Source organism: Panthera leo, chromosome E2, assembly GCF_018350215.1.
Source record: "Panthera leo isolate Ple1 chromosome E2, P.leo_Ple1_pat1.1, whole genome shotgun sequence".
Lineage (NCBI taxonomy): Eukaryota > Metazoa > Chordata > Mammalia > Carnivora > Felidae > Panthera > Panthera leo.
The window spans coordinates 1,235,899-1,258,342 of record NC_056693.1 but is presented as its reverse complement, the minus strand read 5'-3'; the positions used below and the strand labels follow the sequence as shown (position 1 = coordinate 1,258,342).

At 42.8% G+C, this 22,444-nt stretch overlaps 1 protein-coding gene across 5 annotated transcripts in view; it reads left to right on the top strand.

The window, feature by feature from the left end:
- LOC122208947 (zinc finger and SCAN domain-containing protein 4-like) overlaps positions 1–22,444 on the top strand; it is a 197,679-nt gene that overhangs the window by 12,686 nt on the left and 162,549 nt on the right. Inside the window, exon 1 of one of the 5 annotated variants that reach the window (XM_042920412.1) lies at positions 17,540–17,774. The exons of the other annotated variants lie outside the window; for them this stretch is intronic. The gene's annotated coding sequence lies outside the window, so the exon portion shown is untranslated. Of the gene's footprint in view, positions 1–17,539; positions 17,775–22,444 lie in introns of those variants that run through there. 5 annotated transcript variants of the gene reach the window in all.

The following is a 22,444-nucleotide window of genomic DNA, read 5'->3' as shown; positions in this document are numbered from 1 at the left end:
CTGCTTTGGATTCTGTCTCCTCCATTCTCTGCCCCTCCCCTGTTCATGTTCTCTCTCTCAAAATACATAAATAAATAAATATTTTTTTAAAAAAAGACTCACACCCTCCTACTCCTACACTTCTCTCTTACTTCCCTTAATATTTTTCCAGCTTTATTGAGATTTAATTGACATATAACATTATGTAATTGTAAAGCGTACAATGTAATGATTTGATACATTATATATTGCAAAATGATGAACAAAATAGCATTAATTAACACCTCCATTACCTCACATAATTACCTTTTTTTTGGGTGTATGTGTGATGAGAACATTTAAGGTCTACTCTCTTAACAACATTCAGGTATGTAATATAGTATTATTAACTAAAGTCACCATACTGTACATGGGGTCCCCAGAACTCATTCACCTTAAAACTGGAAGTTTGTACTCTGATCAACACCCGCCCCCTTCCCTCACCTCTCAGTTTGTGGCAACCACCATTCTATTGTTTCTGTGAGTTCAGCTCTGTTAGGTTACACGTATAAGTGAGATCATGAGGCATTTGTCTTTCTATGTCTGACTTATTTTACTTAATATAATGCCCTCAAGTTTCATCCATGTTATTGCAAAATTTTCTCACAGCTGGTTTTCCACTATATATATCTCTTTGAGATTCTGATTTCACTTACTTTGAATATATACCCAGAAGTAGCATTGCTGAATCATGTGTTTTAATTTTTTTGAGGAACCTCCATACTGGTTTCCATGGTACCAATATCCATCCCCACCAACAGTGCACAAGTATCTCTTTTTCTTTCTTCTGCTTTATCCATTCTGTTGATGGTCTCTAGAGCATATTCATTTCATTTATTGTATTCTTCAGCTCTAGAGTTTCTTTTTGGTTCTTTTTTTAGGATTTCCATCTTGTTAAACTCCTCATTTTATTCATATATTGTTTTCCTGATTTCATCGAATTGTTTTTTCTGTGCCATCATATACATCATTGAACTTCCTTAAAACACCTGTTTTGGATTCTTTATCAGGTAAATCACAGATTTGGGGTCAGTTATTGGAAAATTACTGTGTTCTTTTGGGGATGTTATGTTTCCTTGATTTTTCATGTTCCTTGAAGTCCTGCATTGTTATCTTCTCATTTGAAGTAGGAGTTACCTCTTCCAGTCTTTACTTGCTACTTCAGGAAATAAATACCTTCTGTCAGCCCTGCTAAGGATTCTGAGGTTTTCTCAGAACTTCTATAGGTACAACTCCCAACTCCTCCACACTTCTTGGCTCCTCTTGTAGCAGAATACTTAAACTTGTATGCCACCTCTCCAGCCTCCGTAGCCAGGCCAAGGTGCTCACAGCCTCCCTTTCGTTTTTGTTTTTCCAAGAGTTGTGCTAAATGCTCAAGGTTGTGGTCTCTCCTAGACCCACAGATTCACTGGCTTTCTGCTTGCATTCACTAGCGATCTGCAAAAGCTCACTCTTTCGGTTGTTGAGAGTGTGGCTCTCAGGGATGTGGCTTCAGGGTGGAGGTGTGCGAGTGAGACATGTGGATTGCTGGGGGTGGCTGTGGGTCAGTTGAAGGGCTCTTCGGACAACGCATCCCCAGCAGCTCATGGGAGGGCCTATTAATGAAGTCCAGGCTCAGTAAGGTCCCTGTCCCTCTTATACGTTCTGTCCTGACCCCGTGACCACTCTTCTCCCAACCTCTCACCACCCTCCAGTAGTGTGACTCATAGCTCAGTCCTCCGGATGGGATGAGAGACAGATGGGCCTCTTTGGCAGCATTCTGCACAGCTGTGGAAGCCAGGCACTCACGCATGTGCTCTCACTTCCCCCCATGGGAGAAATAAGGACCAAGAAGGGCTCTCTTGGCACTCAGCTGTGCCACCTGTGGGGAGGAGTGACACAGATTCAGCCAGTGTTCCTCTTACCCTATCCAGTGACTCCAATGCCAGATTTTCTTTTTTGGCTCCAATAGTGTGCTAGAACTTCTTCACTGGACCCCTGGACTTTTACAAAAGCTATCTCCTCCACATGTGGTTGTATAAATCAGTGTTCTCCAGGGGTTCCCAGGCCATAGCCAAGAGGGAATGAAGCCAGTTCATGGGCTACTTCAGGGTCCACAGTGAGACCGAGGTCTGTAAGCCCAGTGCACCAGTGGGCGAGACTCTGGTTCCCTTGGTGTATAGTGCTGGTGATGGAATCAAAGCTGAACAGGGCCGTAGCTGCGTCTCCAAAGCTACAAAGCTGTTTCTGGCTCTGTCTCCAGGACCATCGTTGATAAGTCAATTGCCCATGTGGGGCTGTCTCCTCTAAATGGCTCTCCTCATTCCTGGACTGCACTGGATTTCTCAGTCTCCTATCTGAATCCTACAGTTCCCACAAAGACACTTTTTTTCCATGGATGACCACCAAATTGTTGTTGAGGGGGCAGATGCGAGGTAGGGATGTCTCATTCTGCCATCCTGCTGACGTCACTTGCTCCCTTACATTTATTTGACATTCTCATCCATGAGAAGCTAAAAGAATGCTGGCTCGGGGCGCCTGCGTGGCTCAGTTGGTTAAACATCCAACTTCGTCTCGGGTCATGATCTCGCAGTTCGTGAGTTCAAGCCCTACATCAGGCTCTGCACTGGTGTTGCAGACCCTGTTTGGGATTCTCTCTCTCTGCCCCTTCCCCACTTGAGCTCTCTCTGTCTCTCTTAAAATAAACAAATAAAATTTAAAAAAGAATGTTGGCTTATTGTTTCATTAAGCTTTATATTTTAGAGCAGTTTCAGATTTACAGCAAAATTGACAGGAAGGTACAGACGTGTCCATTATACAGCCCCCTCACACACACACACATCTGCACAGACCCCCCACAGTCAAAATCCTGTCCCAGAATGGTACTTTTGTTACAACAGATAAACCTACATTGACACATCATTACTAACAAAATCCAACAGCTTACATTAGGGTTCTTTTTCTTCCCGGATGCCTTTCAGCATTGACTTCTGACAACTTCATTATAGTGTGTTTTGGAGATGTTCTTTTTGCGTTGAGATGGTGAAGTGATCTATTACCTTTGTGAATGTGTCTATCTAGTTCTTTCCTGAGGTTTGGGAAGTTGTCAGCTATTATTTCTTTAAATAACCTCTCTGTCCCCTATTCCTTCTGTTCTCCTTCTGGTATACTCATTATTTTTATGTTGGCTCTCCTAATGGAGCCTGATAGCTCTCAAATGGTTTCTTTGCCTTTTAAAAAATCTTAGAACTTGAATAATTCCAACAGTTCCATCTTCTGGATTGCTTATTCTCACTAAAATGAACTATTGGGACTTCATCAAAATAAAAAGCTTTTGCACAGAGAAGGAAACAATCAGCAAAACAAAAGGCAACCGACAGAATGGGAGAAGATATTTGCAAACAACGTATCAGATAAAGCGTTAGTATCCAAAATCTATAAAGAACTTATCAAACTCCACACCCAAAAAAACAAGTAATCCAGTGAAGAAATGGGCTAAAGACATGAATAGACACTTCTCCAAAGAAGACATCCAGATGGCCAACCGACACATGAAAAAAATGCTCAACATCACTCATCATCAGGGAAATACAAATCAAAACCACACTGAGATACCACCTCATGCCGGTCAGAATGGCTAACATTAACAATCCAGGAAACAACAGATGTTTGCAAGGATGCAGAGAGAGCGGATCTCTTTTGAGCTGCTGGTGGGAATGCAAATTGGTGCAGCCACTCTGCAAAACAGTATGGAGGTTCCTCAAAAAATTAAAAATAGAACTACCTTACGACCCAGAATTGTACTACTAGGTATTTATCCAAAGGACATAGGTGTGCTGTTTCGAAGGGGCACATGCACCCCAAAGTTTATAGCAGCACTATCAACAATAGCCGAAGTATGGAAAGAGTCCCAATGTCCATCGATGGATGAATGGATAAAGAAGATGTGGTGTCTATATGCAATGGATTATTACTCGGCGATCAAAAAGAATGAAGTCTTGCCATTTGCAACTACGTGGATGGAACCGGAGGGTATGATGCTTAGCGAAATTAGTCAGAGAAAGACAAATATCATACGACTTTACTCATATCATGACTTTAAGACACAGAACAGATGAACACAAGGGAAGGGAAGCAAAAATAATATAAAAACAGGGAGGGGGACTAAACATAAGAGACTTTTAAATATGGAGAACAAACAAGGTTACTGGAGGGATTGTGGGAGGGGGGATGGGCTAAGTGGGTAAGGGGAATTAAGGAATCTACTGAAATCATTGTTGCACTATATGCTAACTAACTTGGATGTAAATTAGAAAAATAAATTAAATTAAAAAATAGATTGCTTATTCTCTCTTCCTGCTGATTGGATCTTTTCAAATGCATTCTTCATCTCATGTATTGAGTTCTTGAGCTCCAGAATTTGTTTGGTCCTTTTTTTTTTTTCTTTAGAATTTCAGTATCTTTGGCAAAATACTCCTTTTGTTTAATTTTTTTTTTCCCAGAGTTCATTGAATTTCCTTTCCGAGCTCACTGAATTTTCTTCATAACAGGTATTTTGTATTCTCTATCAGTCAGATCCCAATTTCTGTGACTTTGACTTTTGGTTACTGGAGAATTGTCATTTTCTTTTTGTGATACCATATTACTGTGATTTTTCATAGTATGTGATAAAATGTGCCTTTGCCACTGCATTCGAAGTAGCAAACACGTTCATCACAAGTAAAGTTTTGTTTCCTTTGATTGAACAGTTCAACAGGTTGGTAATTAGAGGCCTTTCTTTTGTTTTCCAGCAGGTGACGATATAACACAAGTTTTTGGTTTCTCCTAACTGAGCTGCCACTGGGCTATACAGTAGACCCTTGAACCATTCTGGGGGGTGGGTGTTAGGGGTCCTGACCCCCACTCAAAGATTCACTTATAACTTTGAACTCCCCCAAAACTTAACTTTTCTGATAGCCTACTGTGAGCCAGAAGACTTACTGGTAACACAAACAGCTGATTAACACATATTCTGTATGTTTTAAGTATTATATACCCTATTCTTATAATAAAGTAAACTAGAGAAAAGAGGTTATTAAGATCATAAGGAAATACTGTATGGTATTTATCGAAAACATTCTGCACAGAAATGGATCCATGCATTTCAAACCTGTATTGTTGAAGGGTCAGTTGTATTTGGTAGTGTGCCCTTTTCCACCCTCCATCCACTGTGCCGGAGGGGTCACAGGCACTGCCACTGGTCCTGGAACATGCCTGGATCACGGGCACCAGCAACACTACTCCCCCGTTTCTGCTGCCTCCCTGAAGTCCAGTCCACCCACCTTCAAATGTACAGATGTGTGAATCTCTCTGGCATGCTGCTGTGCCATGCCGGGGAATCTTGAGTTATGGGTGAACAACTGGTTGTCAATTAAAGGGGAAAGACACGGGAATGGCTAATGCTTCCGTGATGCCAACTCATTCCCCAATTTTCTTTTTTAGTCTCTAGGTTCCTCTGAGTCAAATAAGAACAACCTCTGACATCTCTAAATTGATGAAATGGTTTCTAGTAATATAAGTTTGGCTCTTATTTTCCTCACTCAGAATGGAGCTGGGATCCTTGGAAATTCTTTGCTCCCTTGTCTTTATACTTTGCTCACTGGGCGCATGTTGAGACCCACAGACTTGATTTGTTTGTTTGTTTTTTAATGTTTATTCATTTTTGAGAGAGAGGGAGCATGAGTGGGGAAGGGGCAAATTGAGAGAGAGGGGGGCAGAGTATCTGAAGAGAGTTCTGCGCTGACAGCAGCGAGCCTGATGTGAGGAACAAACTCACGAACCATGAGATCATGACCTGAGCTGAAGTTGGACACTCAACCGACTGAGCCACCCAAGTGCCCTGCCCCAGTCTTGATTCTTATTCAGCTGGTCTTAGCCAAAAATTTGGTTCTTTTCTCTAAAGGGATCCCTCAGACAGTGGCAGAGTTTGGATGGAAAAATTTCCTGAGTGATGTTGGATGTAAACTTATTTTCTATTCTACAGAGTGGGTACAGGGTTTCCCCTCAGTACTGCCTGCCTCCTCAGTTGTTTCCTGGCCACTGAGCTGTGCCCCAGTATCTCTAGATGGATGGAGCTCAGAAGGAGATCCCCAAAGTGCATCGACTTCTGCTGTTTCCTCTACCGGATCTTGAATCTCAGGTTAAATGCTTTTGTTGCTATGAATGTTACTGTCCCAAAGAAAAACAAAAGCATGAGTATGGAGAATATTTAGGGATACTGAGTGTCACCATTCCAGAGAGGTTTATAGCATCACTACCCACAGTTACATTCTCCGGATGTACTATGTTTGGGCCTCATGGTGTGGACCAGCAGCTCCATGGTCCGTGTCCTGCACAGGCACAAGCAGCGAGTCCAACACATTCACAGCCTTTCTTCCAAAACTTCCCATGAGGTTAGAGCCGCACGTCCTATCCTGGTCCTGGTGAGCTCCTTTGTCTCATTTTACTGTCTGTCTTCCCTTCTGACACATTCATTGGCCCTGATCGTAAATCCAAGCTGGTGGCTGTTGCCCATTTCTGTTCTGGTGTCTCCAAGATCCCCAGCGTTCAGCCCCTTTGTGCTCACCACTAGTGACACGCGTGCCTCTCGGTTCTGCTTTGCCTGCTTGGCAAGGAAAACCGTTCTGGTTAGACGCCTATAGGTTTTCTAAGCTCCGCATTTGGATCCATTGTCCATCATTTACAAAAATATTTCCAGTGAAACCTGGGTACCTAAAATCAGGCTACAAGTCTGTTATTCTGTGACAAATGAGAGCAATTAGTGGGGCGCCTGGGTGGTCAGTTGGTGAAGCGTCTGATTCTTGATTTGGGCCCAGGTTGTGATCTCACATGTGTGAGATCGAGCTCTGCAATGACAGCTCGGAGCCTGCTTGGGTTTCTCTCTCTCCCTCTGTCTCTTCCCCTCCCAAAATAAATAAATAAACTTAAAAAAAAAAAGAGAGAGCAATTAGGGGTGCCTGGGTGGTTCAGTTGGTGAAGCCTCTGCCTCTTGATTTTGGCTCAGGTCATGATCTCACAATTTGTGGGATTGAGCCCCGCGCCCAGCTCTGCACTGACAGTGCAGGGCCTGCTTGGGATTCTCTCTCTCCCTCTCTCTCTGGCCCTTCCCCACTTCTACACTCTCTCTCTTTCAAAAATAAATAAATAAATAAACACTAAAAATAGAAGAGCAGTTATATTCATGCCATCTACAACTCAGAGTAGAGCCATCAATGAAATCATCTACACCAGTCGATCTCACTGTGCTATTGTATTCAGTATGGGAGCTTTGGATATATTTGAGATCATGTAAAGTATGATTTATTTATTTCACATAACCATAAATTTATTTATTTCACTGCAAATTCTTGCAAATTTTGGTGGAAAGAGTTGAGTTCCATTGTGTATTTGTTTTCCTTTTTTTTTCCCATGTTGTTACCTGAAAAAATTATGACTTGTTTTACCCCAAGTGGAGTCTAGCTGTTCCAGCAGATGGAAGATTGCCTGAACTGATGCCTGCATTGGAAGTCATGTAGAGTCCTCAAGGAACTTGAGAGATCCAATGTTTTAGGGGTACTGATAGTGAGGGGAAAGAGGCAGGGGCACAGTCGGGCCTGTAGCTCCATCAGATGCTGTGGTAGGGTGAAGAACTGGAAAGTGCATCCTAAGAAATAGCAGGCCAGTGTCTGGATTCGGTCAAGCGGGTGACACAGTGTGTTCTGCTTATTGTACGTGACTCACACAGTCAACTGGAGTAAATTAAATTCTTTTATAAAAATGGGACGCCTGGGTGGCTCAGTCAGTTAAGCGTCTGACTCTTGGTTTCAGCTCCGGTCATGATCTCATGGTTCATGAGTTCAAGCCCCGTGTCAGACTCTGAGCTGATGGTGTGGAACCTGCTTGGGATTCTCTCTCTCTCTCTGTCCCTCCCACGCGCTCTCTCTCTGTCTCAAAATAAATAAACTTAAAAAAGTTATTTTATAAAAACTCATATTTTCCAAACATTCAAATTCAAAGTCAAATGCTTTCATATTAAGTACAGTTTGAAAATGCTATATTTTCATTTTGTGATGGTTGAGCTTAGATGAACTTTTATATATTTATTCCTGATCTTATACACTGAAGGGCAAAACATCGAATGCACTTAAATTTCATTTTCCTTTCATCTTTTACTTGTAGAACCACAGTAAAAGCTGGTCTTTGCCTGGTTACTAATTGTATTCTAGTTCAGGCTTTCTTCACTTTGGCATAGTTAAGCAGTCAAGTGGTGTCCAAGCAGTATGCTAGTTTGGCCACTCTGCCATAGATGTCACCAGTAAAAAAGCAACAAAGCACATGAATTTAGACTTCATTACTTTCATACACTGCATAAGCAAGGCCAGCATGTTGTCAGTTTCCCGTGACCCTTATGTCACAAGATGACACCCGATCAAAGGGACCAGATGATGGTGGTCTGATGAACAAATGACCGATGGGGACAGTCTGTCATTGAGGAGCCTTTTCTATACTTAAAGTATTTCCAACTGCAGCTGTACAATAAAAGAAGGAAACCAGGCAGGCAGAAGAGGGGCTGTTCCATGACCAGTCACAGGGTGAGAAATGGCCTTGTGACAAATCCTTTCAAGACTATCTGTCTTTCCATGGTGCTGGAAAGATCACAAGGTTTTTAGTCAACATGTGGGTCAGACTGCTGTTGAGTCTTTTCTAACGGGCTATGCAGATCTGTATAAGTTTGCCAGGCTGCCATGGTGCCACCACTTCTCCCAGACATTGTGTCCATTTGGGGCTGGATCTTTTTTTTTTTTTTTTTTTTTTTTTTTAGCCTCTCTTGTGCACTATAGAACGTTGAGCAGCAACCCTGGCCTCCATGCACTAGATGCCAGTAGCACCACCATTCACTTGTGACAACCACAGTTGTCTTTGGGTGGCCCCTGCAAGTGGGGGCAAAATTTCTCTAAGTTGAGAACTCCTGCTCAAGTTAATTAAGGCTCCTCATGCCTTCTGGAGGATTTTCAATAGAGTATAATTTTCATAAATGTCATCGTTATTTTATGCTACTGTTTTGGATTCCTGCATAATGTACGTGTTTTATTTATTTCACTGTCGTAGACTCTAAGTCTAAAGTTCTCTCTTGGCCAGCAAGAGAGCAGGATGCAGGATGAAAAACGAGAGATAGCTAATGTCTGGGAAAAGACAAGACCCCTGAATAAGGGGCCTTGCCCCGTTTTTATTAGGATCAGAAGGCTTACAAACATGGCGGTAGACATGCACAGAGAAACAATGAATCTGTGAACATTAACTTGGGGACGTGAGGGAAAGGGGGTCTTGAAGATATTTGGGGTTAGGGGTTTCGGTTAATACAAAACAAAATCCAGGCACTGGGCAGCCTGGCGGAAGGTTGTTTACAGGGGATGTGAGGCAGCACCTCTGTTTATCTCAGCCTAGGGAATGAGACAGGTAGGACACGTGACCTCAGGGTTGACAAGACACCTTTTCTTTTGTTAATCATCTCCGCTCTCGGCAGCTTCACCAGCAGCACAGTGCAGTGGTCTATAGCTCAATTTGCCTGCTTACTTAACTTGGTCCTTCCTTCCTGTGAAAGCAGCTTTCTGCTATAGTGTTCAATTGGGGGACGTTTTTGCCCTGAATGCCTAATCTTGCTTACCTCATATACCTTTGTATTGGGTGCCTTTGCACCCCCTGTCTATTCTCGGTGCCTCTGCACCCCCTCTCTATTCTGGGTGCCTTCGCACCTCCCTATTCTGGGGTCCTGATCTTGTTTACCCAAACTCGGGTGGAGCATCCTATGGCTTTGTGCTTCTTTATGCCTTGTTAACCCATTGGTGTAAGCCCGGGGGATTCCTAAGCTTATTCTCCACATTTCACCAACAGTTTGAGCTTATTAATTTATTGATGTCTAAATATTTTTTCTAATTTATTGATGTCTTATATTTTCCTTGGTTTTTCAATGCTATCATTAAAAAACTTTATATATTCTGTAAACAATTATCGTGCTCATGTTTATGGATTATATTGCAAGGGAATCCTCTTTCCATGACCTCAATTCTCCCAAGATTTGGAAGGACAATGAACTTTTTTCCTAAGTGTAAGTAAAGCTCATTACAAAGCCAAGCCAGATGGGTATAATGATCAGCTTCTGCCTATTATAAATAATTTGGTAAATGTTCAGTTAAAATGCACTATCTAACTTAATAAAATTTACACTTCTCAATACTTAATTTTACCTTTAATTATTTTTTTAATTTTTAAAAAATGTTTATTCATTTTTGAGCGAGAGACAGAGGCAGAGCATGAACAGGAGAGGGGCAGAGAAAGCAGGAGACAGAGAATCTGAAGCAGGCTCCAGGCTCTGAGCCGTCAGAACAGAGCCTGATGTGGGGCTCGAATTCACAAACCATGAGATCACGACCTGAGCCGAAGTTGGATGCTTAACCAACTGAGCCACCCAGGCACCCCAGTTTTACTTTAATTATTAAAATTTAATAGCTTATGGTCCTCTAAGAGAACTCATTCTTATTCCATAATGATTAACTTTTATTACCTAAATTTAAAATATTTTTGTCTTTGCTCAGATCACTTAACTGCAAACGCGAATGGTCTTATTTTTCCCCCCAGTTTTTATCATAGTAAACATTATTTCTCTCTATTTGTCCAACTATTATCCTCCTCTTACTTTAAGGATGTTATAACAATTTTAAATTTTCCTTGCTACAACAGTGGTTTTATGGAAATGTTGTGTAGTTCATATGACACCTTGAATATTATTTCATTTCCAGAGAATGAAAAACCATATGTATTGTACCAGATTCCTACCTTTTTACCCCTTGGCCAAATGCTCTCCTTACTCCCTTCTCAGTTATTTTGTCACATATGGATCTTGGTTCCATTGACTCTGTGATGATCCCATCGTAGTGACACCATTCCTTCTCCACAGAGCTGAGATTTCATGTTGCATCACCGTAATGATTCCCTTGGAAAGAGACTCTAGAACCTTTGTCTCCCACATAAAAAAGTTCTGGTTAATCATATCTCAATCCTGTTGGACATAAACTCTCTGCTTCTTCTACTGCCATTCTGTAATGATGGTGTAAATAAACAGGCGCCAGAATGCCTGGTTTTGATATAAATTTATGGAGCTAGATATCAAGTGGTATCGTAAGCGCTGCACACCTGAAAGTTCTCCCTGAAATGTTTGATACCAAATATTCTAAGAAAGTCCTCTCAGGTCTACTCTCACCACTCCCTTTATATTCCAGACATCCCTTATGCTGTAGTGATATCAAGATCTCATAATTCTTTGAGGATTTAAAAGCAGAAAGATAGGATTTTCCCATGTGTTTCTACCACCAATTGACAACTTACCTCTACCCACATTCTCTGTCTTTCCTTTTGTTACAGCAGAAAACAGATCTTTCTGTGATCAAGATCTTGGCTTCTCAAGGACTTTATACCTACAGCTAATTACCTTCTCTCTATACCGTTAACCATTTTTCCTCCTTGCAGGTTATTCCTGACAATGTTAAAACGGTTGCATCACCAACACAAAACATTACATGGGTATCTAACTTCCTCCAGCTGACACTGTACTTCCCCTACTTCTCATCATAGCGAAAATTGTACTGGAGAGTGGCCGTTGCTTGTCTCCTCTTCCACTACCCACTCCGAGGAGGTCTATGTCCTTTATAGTGAATATTCTCGTTCCCTAATTTATGGTTACACCAATTTATTGCTCAACAGGTCTTCAGCAGAATTAACGTTCTTTGTAAGCTTGACCCCATATTACAAATTGAATGCCCTTTACCCTTAGAACTAAATTCAAACTCCTCCTGTTCAAGAAAATCTTACACAAATTATCTTCTGCCTTTAAAAAATATCTTTTCTATTTGCTTAATCATTTATTGAACAGGTAGTTATTGAATGATTACTATATTCCGGCCCTGGAGATTCCACAGTGAACAAATAAGCCGAGTTCTTTTTTTTTTTAAGTTTATTTATTTATTTATTTTAGGGGGTGGGGGAGGGAGAGCACAAGCAGGGGGGGGGGGCAGAGAGAGAGGAAGAACCTAGAGCCTGAAATTTAGGCATTTCAGATTTCAGACATGCAAACATTTTCCCAGCCAGATACCAGACACTCTGCCTGCCTTGTCCTCACCCTCCTCATCCTCCTGTCTCACCACCATTGGGTCTTCCTGCCTGGTCCCTGAACTTCTTCACCTCCTATCACACACTTGAGGGCTTGAACACCTGAGAACATCATAGCCTTTCCTGTCACAGGCTGGCTGCTCCCTTCACGGATGCACCCCCTTCCCAGGTCATCCCAATTTGCCTGCCTTCCTTTTGGGACTCCTTTTGACCATATGGTGCTCCCTCTGTTTCTATCTTCTTTCTTATTACACAATCATTATTGAGCACCAGTTACAGTTGTGGTGCTACTTCTAGGGATATAAAGATTTAAAAATATGTCTTCCTATGACAGGTTATATTTTTGGCTGTTTTGTGCTGTTTCTTTTTTGTTTCCTTTGATTTTTAGGTGTTCTCCTCAATCTGATCATCTATCTTGCTACTAACCTTAAAAATAGGGGCGCCTGAGTCAGTTAAACATCTGACTCTTGATCTCAGCTCAGGTCTTGATCTCAGGGTTGTGAGTTCAAGCCCCTCATTGGGCTCCACACTGGGTGTGAAGCCTACTTAAAAAAAATAATTAAGGCGTACCTAGGTGGCTCAGTAGGTTAAGCTCCCGAGTCTTGATTTGGGCTAAGGTCATAATCTCATGGTTCATGAGAGATCTAGCCCGGCATCTCTGTTTGGGACTCTCTCTCTCTCCCTCTCTCTGCCCCTCCCCCCCGCAACTAAATTAAAAATAAAATTTTTAAAAAATATTTTCCTTCTCTTTTTTTTTATTATTTTTTTTAACGTTTATTTATTTTTGAGACAGAGAGAGACAGAGCATGAACGGGGGAGGGTCAGAGAGAGGGAGACACAGAATCCGAAACAGGCTCCAGGCTCTGAGCTGTCAGCACAGAGCCCGACGTGGGGCTCGAACTCACGGACCGCGAGATGGTGACCTGAGCCGAAGTCGGCCGCTCAACCGACTGAGCCATCCAGGCGCCCCAACATTTTCTGCATTTTTAAAAAACATATCTTCTTATTTCTGGTGACTTTTCCCTTTCCTTATCTCCTTAATTATTTTTATATGCTTATTTTAATGTCTTCATTATTCTTTTCCTCCCTTTGTTCCAAGTAGGATGTGTTGTTTAATATGGACTTTTTTTGGATTGTGCACTTCCTCCGTCTCTAGTTACTTACCCTGGTTATATGAAATCCTGTCTCCTGTGTGCGTACACAGGAAGGAATACAGTTCAGCGTGTGCTCTGTTAGATCTGGCTAGTGCGTAGTGACAAGGGGATCGGGGAAGACAATCCAGCTCCCTCCACACTGCGTGGCCCGGCTGCTCAGTTTTCATCTTTACGTGGCCCCAGGGAAGCAGCACAGGGCAGAGGTGTGTCCAACCCACGGTCATAGTCATAGTCGCCCAAGTCGGCAAGCTGAGTAGGGATAGTGTGATAGCCCGGGGGCCACTGATCACTTTGACTTGCCGACATCCTCAAACCCCCCTCGACATCACCATCTAGTCCGGCAGTAAAAGAGGTAGCTGCTGCCCCAAGGTGATTTAGGTGAGCAATTAAATTGAATTAAAGTGATTTTCTCAATTCCTCCCTTCCCTGAAGCCTTTGACTTCTGTCCTTTGACTTTGATTTCTAGATAGGCTTTGATTTCCCCCAGGGCTTTCTCACAGGGCTTCTCTAGTTTCTGGAATCTGAGTGTCCACTAGCCTCTCATTTCTCTGTGGTGATTTGGGGACATAGCCAGTCGCTCATGTGTCACTTCCCTGCAGCTCTCTTGAAATACCTACTCCATAATTCCCTCTGGTCCAGTCTGATTCTCCCCTCCCTATTGCTGCCATACCATTTGGGGGAGGCTTTTCACCTTCTCTTGCTGGAATACGCGTCTAAATTGGACACATACTGAATAGACCTCCCAAGTGCCAGTTCCGTGTAGACTGCTGATAGATACAGTGGCAACGTAACAGATGAAAATCCCCGCCCTCTGTTTGACTAAATCCCATGGTGGAGGTAGGGGAGTGATAAACAAAAAATAAGAGAAATGGGTAGAATGTTGAGCTTGCCCAGCGGAGGTAAGGGATAAGGAGAAAAATCAGTGGATGGGGGAAAGGGGACTTTCAGGGCTTAGCTGCAAGTTTTAGAAAGCATGTCCAGCCCGTGAACAAAGACCTGGCAGGAATGCAGGAGGGCTGGGTGGGGACAGTGCACCCAGCAGAAGGAAGAGCTAATAGAGGCCAGCGATGGGAGCAGAGCTGCTGGATCCTGGACCCCGTGTGTGCCCGGTGAGGCTCAAGCAGAGCAAGGGGGCCAGAGGAGGGGCTGAGTTGGACAGGGCGCGGGGCCAGGTCACCAGGGTCTCCAGGCTACCGTTAGGAATCTGGCTTCTGCTCTAAGTCAGTACTCCTCAGAATGTGGTCAGAGGACACAGCCCATCTCCACTCTCTTCTGTCTGCAGCCAGGCTGGTGCAGAAATGGTGACCAATCATTTAGACACCGTTAGAGCAAGTTGACCGTGTGTTACATCTAAAGACATCAAAGGCCTTCCATTGTGGGTAATGGCTTTCTTGTTAATTTTATATTTCTAGTAAGTTATTTAATTGCATCTTGTGAAAGTGAGTCCATGACAGATGGGAAGGAGTCCCACCAGGAGTCCCTGGTGAAGGAGGGGGGCAAGTCCTTCACTGCAGGCGGTTGGGAAGTTCCACAATGATAGGAGGAGCCAGTCAGACTTGGTTATAACAGGGTCTCTCTGGTGGCTGTTTGGAGAATGGGCTGAAGACGGGCTGGAGGAGAGGCCGGTGGGGAGCTGACCTCAATAATCCGAGAGAAAAGCGTAGGGGCTGGGCTGAAGGTCCTGGCTGTGAAGGGGTTAAAAGTCGCTTGATTCTGGATACAACTTGAAAGCAGAGAGAAGATGGCAATGATTACGTTGCCGCCCCAGTCCCTTGTTGAACACAATCCCTTTTGCTACCCGAACTCTCCCTCATCTACGAGATGGTCTCGTTCCATGTGAGTCAGGAAGTGCTGAGTTTCATAGAATCTCTCCTGTCGCCTTTCTTCCTACTCAGTGCAGGACAGACCCCACCAGCCAGAGTTTCCAACCAGGAGCCTCACACCAATGTAACTTCCCCTTCACACTGTCCTGACATGAAGTCTCTCAAATATGGTGTACTTTCTCAGCAGAAAATAAGCACCTGTCTCTCCCTTTCCACTGAGGTGATTTTTGTTTTAGTCCTGTGGTCTCTCTGCTCCACTAGGAACCCCACTTCTGGGGTCCCAGAGCACCCTCTGATTCACTAGCCTGGGATTGACATAGGGAGGGAGAATATTTTAAAAAAAAAAAAAAAATTTTTTTAACGTTTTATTTATTTTTGGGACAGAGAGAGACAGAACACGAGCTGGGGAGGGGCAGAGAGAGAGGGAGACACAGAACTGGAAGCAGGCTCCAGGCTCCGAGCCATCAGCCCAGAGCCCGACGCGGGGCTCGAACTCACGGATGGTGAGATCGTGACCTGAGCTGAAGTCGGACGCCTAACCGACTGAGCCACCCAGGCGCCCCAGGGAGGGAGAATATTAACCTTGTTCTCCGCCCTACTTGCAATCCACAAATCTCATAAAATTAGGAAGTAGTTGGGGCGCCTGGGTGGCGCAGTCGGTTAAGCGACCGTCTTCAGCCAGGTCACGATCTCGCCGTCTGTGAGTTCGAGCCCCGCGTCAGGCTCTGGGCTGATGGCTCGGAGCCTGGAGCCTGTTTCCGATTCTGTGTCTCCCTCTCTCTCCGCCCCTCCCCCGTTCATGCTCTGTCTCTCTCTGTCCCAAAAATAAATAAAAAACGTTGAAAAAAAAATTAAAAAAAAAAAAATTAGGAAGTAGTAGGGGCACCTGGGTGGCTCGTCAGTTAAGTGTCCGGCTTCGGCTCAGGTCATGACCTCACGACTCCTGAGTTCGAGCCCCACGTTGAGCTCTGCGCTGATAGCTCAGAGTTTGGAGCGTGCTTCAGGTTCTGTCTCTGCCTGTCTTTCTCTGTGTCTCTTTCTGTCTCTCTCAAAAATAAACATTAAAATTTTTTAAAAAAATTAGAAAGTATTAGCAAGTTTGTAAGAGACTCACTTAAGACTAAACTTGGCCAGAATTTATGTGGGATTAATGTTAATTTTTTTTAATGTTTATTTACTTTTGAGAGAGAGAGAGTGCAAGAGGAGGGAGGGACAGAGAGGGGAACAGAATCCAAAGCAGGCTCCACGATGACAGCAGAGAGCCCGAAGCAGGGCCCATCAAACTCATGGACTGGACTGTGAGATTGATGAAGTTTTGGGGTGATGGGTTTGTGGGGTCCGGGGTCGACACCCAAAAAATAATTTTTTTAAAAATTTTTTTAACATTTATTTATTATTGAGAGGCAGAGAGACACAGAGTATGAACAGGGGAGGAGCCGAGAGATGGAGAGACACAGAATCTGAAGCAGGCTCCAGGCTCTGAGCTGTCAGCACAGAGCCTGACGTGGGGCTTGAACCCACAAACCGTGGGATCGTGACCTGGGCTGAAGTTGGATGCTCAACTGACTGAGCCACCTAGGCGCCCCTAAAAAAATTTTTTTTTTAACGTTTATTTATTTTTGAGACAGAGACAGAGCATGAACGGGGGAGGGTCAGAGAGAGGGAGACACAGAATCTGAAACAGGCTGCAGGCTCTGAGCTGTCAGCACAGAGCCCAACGCGGGGTTCGAACTCACAAACCTTGAGATCATGACCTGAGCAGAAGTCGGCCACTTAACCGACTGCGCCACCCACGCACCCTCCCCCCACCAAATTTTTTTAATGTGATTTTATTAAATCATGGGGACAGGGCCCATGGGCAGCAAGTGTGGGGGGGGTGACCATTTTATGGAATCGGGAAGATACAGTCAAAGGGAGTTTCCGAAGAGACTTTCGCAGGCTACAGACTTACTGGAGGCCTAGCTATTGTCAAACTAAGGTTGTTTTTCCCTCTAGCAAAGCATTAACATTAAGACAGTAGGGAGTTCCTGGACTTTAAGGCCAATTGATGGGATTGTCTTTTTCTTGTGAACTGGTGGAGACTCTTATTTTGTTTGTTTGTTTGTTTTTTGTCCTTACCTGTTTTGGCATAGCCGGGAGTGTCCAGGGAATATCATACATGTCCCACCTGGTGGGGGTGGGGTTTGCTGGTAGCCTGAAATTTGCCCTCAGCTTGCCCCATGCCCCTGCATCAAGACTGTGGCCTGAGCTGAGTCGGATTAACGGACTGAGCCACCGGGGCGCCCCGTGAATGCTCATCGTTGTACGCCCACTCAATTGCGAGTATTGTTACATTTCACTGCAGAAATATTAGTGTGTTTGGTGGTGGCCAATTGCCCCGCCCCCAGGGGTGTTGTGTAATAAGGTATTGGAGAGGTGGAGCTTAGGTCGGATGAAAATTCCATCAACAGGACGGGTTTTATCCAATCACATCTGTAAATGCATCCCTGACCCCAGACCCTATAAGAGGGAGGAGCCTCCGGAAGGCCCGTCAGATGAGCCCTGTGCAGAGTGTGAGTCACACCGCAGCTCGGCGTTTAGCCCAGGCTCGCCCGGTTTGAAGTTCCGTCTTCCTCAGGAGGTGAGTTTCCAGAATGAAAGGGAAATTTCCAGTTGTGTGCTTTTGTTTTGTGCATGTGTATGTGGGCATAATCACTGGGGGAAAATTCCTAGGTACAAAAATACAGGGCTTCTTCAGGCATTGGGCATGGTCTATTTTGACAGTTGCTCTGGCTCAATAAGGGCTTGATATTGTGAGTCTATGAAAGCCTGGTTTGACTGAAAGAGAGTTCTTCCTCGAGAAAGTCTTTTTGTATGGCTGTTGCCTTGTTAATTTTGTTTCTAGTAAGTCGTTTTTATGGCATCTTGTCAAAGTGTTGGTCCGCAGCACATGGGGGTGGGGGCTAAAATGTAAAGGGCAGCTGTCAGCTGTTTAGCTTACCTTACTGAGTACTTCCCTCTTGCTGGGGGCTGTTCGCGTGTTCTCCATATGTCGACTCATTGAGCTCCAGTGACAACTCTAAGAGAATTTTTTTAATGTTTATTTATTTTGAGAGAGTGCATGTGTGCATGCCCCCCCCCCCCCCCCCCCGAGCCGGGGAGGGGCAGAGAGAGAGGGAGGAAAAGAGAGAGAGTTCTCAGCAGGCTCTACACCCAGTGGTTCCATCTCACGACCATGAGATCATGACTTGAGCCTAAATCAGGAGTCGAAGGCTTAACTGACTGAACCACCCAGGCGCCGCAGTATGAATTTTTTTTAAGATACAGATCTTTGAATTACTTACTATATATAAAATTGAAAAGGACAGAAAAATAAACAAATTACATGGAAAATAGATTTATTTTTTTTAATGGGGTGTAATTGAAGATTTACTCTCTCAGCAACTTCAAAATGTGCCCTATGATATTATTAACTATAGTCACCGTGCTGTATGTTATATCCCCATGACTTATTTATAGCTGGCAGCTTGTACTTTTTTTTTTAATTTTTTTTTTACGTTTATTTATTTTAGAGAGAGAGGGAGACACAGAATCTGAAGCAGGCTCCAGGCTCTGAGCTGTCAGCACAGAGCCCGATGAGGGGCTGGAACTCACAGACTGTGAGATCATGACCTCAGACAAGTGAGCCACCCAGGCGCCCTGAGGCAGCTTGTACTTTTTGATCCCTTTCATCCATTTTGCCACCCCTCACCCCTTCCTTCTGGCAATTACCCATCTGATCTTTATGAGCTTGGGTTTTTGTTTTAAAATGCCACATACAGTGAGCTCGCATGGTATTTGTCTTTCTGTCTCAGTCTGACATGTGTCATTTAGCATAATTCCCCAAGTCCCATGCGTTTTGTCGCAAATCACAAGATTTCATTCTTTGTTACAGTTGAATAGTATTCTGATTATGTATATTTATATATAAATATTGTAAGTAAATGTAAAATAAAAATATAAATGTATGTATCACATGTTTATCCACCCCTCCTTTGACACGTAGGTTGCTTTCACATCGTGGCTGTTGTAAACAGTGCTGCAATGAACATGGCAGTGCAGATACCCTTTTGAGTTAGTGTCTTCGTTTTCTTGGTGTAAAAACCCGGAAGTGGAATTGCAGGATCATATAGTAGTTCTGTTTAATTTTTTTAGGGACCTCTATACTGTTGTCTGCAGTGGCTGCACCACTTTACATTCCTACCAACAGTGCACCTTTTTTCCTCGTCTTCTTGACTCGATCTTCCAAGCATCGTGCCTATAGTTGCCCATAAAATGTGGTTTGCAAATAGAAATGAATGTCAAGTAATGGCAAACTCAATTTCATCTGTACTGGCTTCCACATTCCATTGGGAAAGGGCAGGGATCAGAAACACAGATAAACATAAATTTATAGCTTTGGTAAAAAGCAGTGAAGCAGAGATAAATGTTCACAAGGAACAGTAACTTTATAAAGAAAAAAACCCCAGCAAATGTAATAAGGGAAAGTTTCCTAAGGGATGTATCATTGGACTGACACGATGGTGTAGCTAGGGGTGGCCAGACAGACCGTCTGTGCATGATGTAGGAATTTTCAGCACGGGAGGAGTCATTTCTATGGATTTCAGCCTATCTCTTTTTTTTCTTCAAAATTTTATTTAAAATTTTTTTAATTTTATGTTTGTTTATTTTTGAGAGGGAGAGAGACAGAGCATGAGTGGGGGAGGAGCAGAGGGAGAGGGAGACACGGACTCCGAAATAGGCTTCAGGCTCCGAGCTATCAGCACAGAGCCCTATGTGGGGCTCGAACTCACAGACCGTGAGATCATGACCTGAGCCAAAGTCGGCGGCCCAACCGACTAAGCCACCCAGGTGCCCCTCTTCAAAATTTTAAATTCCAGTTATTTAACATACAGTTAGTTAGTTTCAGGTGTAGAATGTAGTGACTCCTGTAACACCCAGTGCTCATCCCAAGTGCCCTCCTTAACACCCATCACCTATATAACCCATCTCCCCCACCCACCTCCCCTCTGGTAACCATCAGTTTGTTCTCTACAGTTAAGAGTCTGTTTCCTGGTTTGCCTCTCTCCCCCCACCTCTGTGTTCATCTGTTTTGTTTCTGAAATTCCACATAGGAGTGAAATCATATGGTATTTGGCTTTCCCTGACTGACTTATTTCACTTAGCATGGAACTCTCTAGCTCCATCCACGTCATTGCAAATGGCAAGGTTTCGTTCTTTATGGCTGAGTAGCATTCCGTTATATATATATATATGTGTGTATATATATACACACATATATATATATATATACATACACACATACATACATATACACACACACACCACATCTTCTTTATCCATTCATCAGTCAGTGGACATTTGGGCTCTTTTCATATTTTGGCTATTGTAGATAGTGCCGCTATAAACACCGGGGTGCATGTAACCCTTTGAATTAGCATTTTTGTATCCTTTGGGCCTTTGGATAAATACCTAGTAGTGCAATTGCTGTATTGAAGGTAGTTCTATTTTAACTTTTTTTGAGGAACCTCCATACTGTTTTTCAAAGTGGCTGCACCAGTTTGTACTGCCACCAACCTCAGTAAGAGGGTTCCCCTTTCTCCACATCCTTGCCTGTGCTGTTAATTTTAGCCATTCTGACAGGCATGAGGTGATATGTCATTGTAGTTTTGATTTGTCATGATGTTGAGCGTCTTTTCATGTGTCTGTTAGCCCTCTATGTCTTCTTTGAAAAATGTCTGTGTCTTCTGCCCATTTTTTAACTGGATTATATGGTTTTTTGGGTGTCACTTTTACATGTTTTTTTAAATATATTTTGGATACTGTCAGATATGTCTATTTACAAATATCTTCACCCATTCTGGAGCTTGCCTTTTAGTTTTGTTGATTGTTTCCTATGCTGTGCAGAAGCTTTTTATTTTGATGAAGTCCCAATAGTTTATTTTTGCTTCTGTTTCCCTGGCCTCAGGAGACATATCTAGTAAGAAGTTGCTACAGCTGATGTCAAAGACTTTACTGCCTGTGTTCCCCTCTAGGATTTTGATGGTTTCCTGTCTCACATTTAGGTCTTTCATCCAGTTTGAATTTATTTTTGTGTGTGATGTAAGAAAGTAGTCCAGTTTTATTCTTTGGCATGTTGCTGTCTAGTTTTCCCAACACCATTTATTGAAGAGACTGTCTTTTATCCACTAGATATTCTTTCCTGCTTTGTTGAAGATTAATTAACCATTTAGTTGTGAATTCATTTCTGGGCTTTCTGTTCTGTTGATCTATGTATCTGTTTTTGTGTCAGTACCGTACTGTCTTGATTACTACAGTTTTGTAATGGAACTTGAAGTCTGGAATTGTGATGCTTCCAACTTTGCTTTTCTTTTTCAAGATTGCTTTGGCTATTCAGGGTCTTTTGTGGTCCCATAAAAATTTTAGGATTGTTTTTCTAGCTCTATGAAAAGTGTTGGTGTTATTTTGATAGGGATTGCATTAAATGTGTAGGTTACTTTGGGTGGGAAAGACATTTTCACAATATTTGTTGTTCCAATCCATGAGCATGGAATATTTTTCCATTTCTATGTGTCTTCTTCCATTTCTTTCACCAGAGTTTTATAGTTTTCAGAGTACAGATCTGTTATCTCTATGGTTCTTATCCTTTCTTTTATTAATGTGGTGTATCATGTTGATTTGTGAATATTAAAACACCTTGCAACCCAGGAATAAATCTCACTTGATCGTGGTGAACGATTCTTTTAATGTGTTGTTGGATTCATTTTGCTATTTGAAAATTTTTGCATCCATGTTCATTAGGGATATTGGCCTATAGTTCTGTTTTAGTGGAGTTTTTGTCTGGATTTAGAATCAGTAATGCTTGCCTCATAGAAGAGTTTGAATTTTTTCCTTCCATTTCTATTTTTGGGGATAGATTGAAAGGAATGGGTGTTAACTCTTTAAATGTTCAGTAGAATTCCCCTGGGAAGCCATCTGACTCTGACTTCTGTTTGTTGGGAGATTTTTGATTACTGTTTCAATTGCTTTGTGTTATTGGTCTGTTCAAGTTTTCTATTTCTTCCTGTTTCAGTTTTGGTAGTTTGTACATTTCTAGGAATTTATCTATTTCTTCCAAGTTGTCCAATTTGTAGGCATATAATTTTTCACAATATTCTCTTATAATTGCTTGTATTTCTGTGATGTTGGTTGTTATTTCTCCTATCGTTTGTGATTTTATTTATTGGGGCCCTTCCTCTTTTTTTGATAAATCTGGCTAGGAGTTTATCAATT